Source organism: Trichechus manatus, unplaced genomic scaffold (assembly GCF_000243295.1).
Source record: "Trichechus manatus latirostris isolate Lorelei unplaced genomic scaffold, TriManLat1.0 scaffold00130, whole genome shotgun sequence".
Classification (NCBI taxonomy): Eukaryota; Metazoa; Chordata; class Mammalia; order Sirenia; family Trichechidae; genus Trichechus; species Trichechus manatus.
Window position 1 is genome coordinate 1,035,494 of NW_004444066.1, and position 3,751 is coordinate 1,039,244.

Consider the following 3,751-nt stretch of genomic DNA (forward strand, 5'->3'; position numbering starts at 1 on the left):
ATGTTCTAGGGTTTCAGGATTGTTGATTCTCTGTTTGGCTTAGTTTTTCGGATCTTTGTTGTGGAGGGACGGCGTGGTGTTTCTGCCTAGAGCGCCATCTTGCCGGAAGTGCTCATATAGCCTTTTTTGTATGACAATTTAACAGTATCTCCCCATTTTAATATACTCACCCTTTGACTACGGAGTCCCTGGGTGGTGCAAATGGTTAACACGCTCAGCGGCTCAAGAAAGGTTGTTGGTTTGAGTTCACCCAGAGGCACCTCAGAAGAAAGCCCTGGTGATCTACTTCAGAAAATCAGCCATTGAAAACCCTACGGAGCACAGTTCTACTCTGACCCACATGGGGTTGCATGAGTCAGAATCAACTCAATGGCAACTGGTACTCTTTGACCCAGCAATCCCTCTTCTAGGAATGGATCCTGCTCAAATGATCACATATGTGCACAAAGGTTCAAGTGCAAGGTGTTCACTGTAGCATTGTTTATAATGGAGAATATTCAGAAGTAACTGAAGTACCTATACATTACAGAAAGGATGAAGTCAATTATGGTAAATCTGTATCATGGAATATAATGCAGCAATTTACAAAGCAAGGTAAATCTGTATGTGCTGACATAGGAAGATCTCTAAGATACATTGTTAAGTGATAAAAACCAAGACTCAAGGCAATAAATAAACAATCGTATATAAATATGTTACTATTTTTAAAAATGACAAAGTATGGATGGATGAATACATGGCTGAGCATGTACATGCATGAGCTAACATCATGAAGGGTATGCATAACTCTTACAAGTGGTTACTGCTGAGAAAGGGTCTGTGTTTGAAAGGAAAAGGGGCTGGGAGACTTCCATTTTGGTGGGCTATAGCCCTCTTTCTGTATAAGCAAACAGGACTATACAACAGGGCAGGAGTGGGAAATTATTCCCGGCATCTTCCCACCCGAGCTTGGGTCATATATCTGATAAGAGACTTGTATGTAGAATACAGAAACAACTCCTACAACTCAATAATAAAAAGACAACCCAATTAAAAATGGGCAAATGACTTGAAGAGATATTTCTTCAAAGAAGATATGCAAATGGCCAATAAGCACGTGAAAAGATGCTCAACATCATTAGTCATCAGGGAACTGCAAATCAAAACCACAATGAAATACTACTTCACAACAATAAGATGGTTATAATAAAAAAGACAGAAGATAACAAATGTTGGTAAGGTTGTGGACAAACTGGAACCCTCATACATTGCTGGTGGGAAAGTAAAATGGTGGAGCCACTTTGGAAAACAGTCTGGCAGTTCTTCAAAAGATTAAGCATAGAGTTAACATACGATCCAGTAATTCTACTCCTAGGTACATACCCAAGAGAAATGGAAGCATATGCCCATACAAAAACTTGTACACAGATGTTCATAGCAGCATGATTCATAATAGCCAAAAGTGGAAACAGCTCAAATGTCCGTTCACTAATGAATGGATAAATAAAATGTGATATATACATATAATGTAATATTATTCGACAATAAAAAGAAATGAAGTATTGATGCATTCTACAACATGGATGAACCTTGAAAACATTATGCTAAGTGAAAGAAGCTAGACACGAAAGATCATATGTTGTATAGTTTCATTTATATGAAATGTCCAGAATAGGCAAATCTATAGAGATAGAAAGTAGATTCATGGTTTTCTAGGACTCGGGCAGCGGGGAGGGGTGGGGAGGGATAAGGAGACTGATGGTAATAACTAAAGGATATGGGGTTTCTTTAGTTGATGATAAAAATGTTCGAAAATTGCTTGTGGTGGTGGATGTACAACTCTGTGAATATACCAAAAACCATTCAATTGTACACTTTAAAAGAGGAAATTTTATGGTATGTAAATTATGTCACAATAAAGTTGTTACAAAAAAAAAAAAATCCAGAACATAGAAAAGAGATGGGATTCTACATGAAAAAAGTAAAATCCAATCCTTCCTGTAACTAATGCACAAAAATCAATTCAGATGAATTATAGACCTAAATGTTAAAGTAAAAACAATAATACTTTTTAATATAACATGGACGATATCTTCATGATCTCAGGGTACAGAAAGATTTCTTAAACAAGACACACACAAATAACTATAAAGAAAAATTGATAATTAATAACAATTAAGAATTTTCATTCATCAAAGGACACTACCGTATTTTTATGCAAATAACGAGTGCCTTCTACATTTGTTTATAAATCGTGCCCTCCCCTATGAGGTATTTTTGTAAGTGCACCATGCTAATTTTTTTTTTTTTTTTACAGCAACATGTAAAAAAAACTGGCATAGTGGGACTTATGAAAATACCTCACAAGAAGAGGGCATGGTTGGCAAACAAACATAGAAGGTAAGCGTTATTTTCGTAAAAATATGGCATATATATCACTTAGCTTTTGTCACATAACAAACCCCACAAAACCACAGTGGCATATAACAATAAACATTTATTCTCTCTTGTCTACAGTACTCAGCTGATTTAGCTGAACTCAGTAGGGCTCACACATGCATCTACAGGGCAGCTAGAGATGCTGCTCTAAGTTGGGCTTGGCCAGGGCACATTAGCGGATGTTCCTCTGCTCCACGTGTTTCTTTTTTTCGTCGGTCCAGTGGGCCAGCCTGATCATGTCTTTCTCATAATGATGTTAGAAATATAAGAAGGCAAGGGGAAACATGCAGTGCCTCTTGAGGCCTAGACTCAGAACCCACACAACCTCACTTCTACCTCATTGTACTGACCAAAGCAAGTCACGTGACCAAGCTCAGATTCAAGGGTTGGAGAAGCAGACTTCATCTCTTTTCTGAGAGGCCCAGCCAGGTCACATGGCAAATGGCTTGAGTACAGGAAAGAGTGAAGAAATGAGGTCATTAATGCAATCTACTTGAGACAGAATGTTGTTGATGTTAGGTGATATCGAGTCAGTTCCTTCTCATAGTGATCCTATGTACAACAGAACAAAACACTGCCCAGTCCCGCACCAGCCTCACAGTCATTATGCTTGAGCCCATTGTTGCAGCCACTGTGTCAATCCATCTCATTGAGGGTCTTCCTCTTTTTCGCTGACCCTCTACTTTACTAAACATGATGTCCTTCTCCTGAAACTGGTACCTCCTGATAACCTGTCCAAAGTATGTGAGATGAAGTCTTACCATCCTTGCTTCCAAGGAGCACTTGGCTGTACTTCTTCTAAGACAGATTTGTTCTTTCTTCTGGTAGTCCATGGTATAGTCAATATTCTTCACCAATACCATAATTCAAAGGCATCATTTCTTCTCTGATCTTCCTTATTCATTGTCCCTCTTTCGCATACATATGAGGTGATTGTAAATACCACAGCTTGGGTCTGGCACACCTTAATCCTCAAAGTGACATCTTTGTTTCTCAACAGAGGTCTTTTGCAGCAGATTTGCCCAGTGCAATGCGTAGTTTGATTTCTCGACTGCTGCTTCCATGGGTGTTGATTCAAGTAAAATGAAATCCTAGACAACTTACAATCTTTTCTCTGTTTATCATGATGTTGCTTGTTGGTCCAGTTGTGGGGGTTTTTGTTTTCTTCATGTTGAGGTGTAATCCATACTAATCTTTGATCCTCATCGTAAGTGCTTCAAGTCCTCTTTGCCTTCAACAAGCAAGGTTGTGCCATCTACATATCACAGGTTGTTATTGAATCTTCCTCCAATTCTGATGCTCTGTTCTTCTTCATATAATCTAGTTTCTTGGA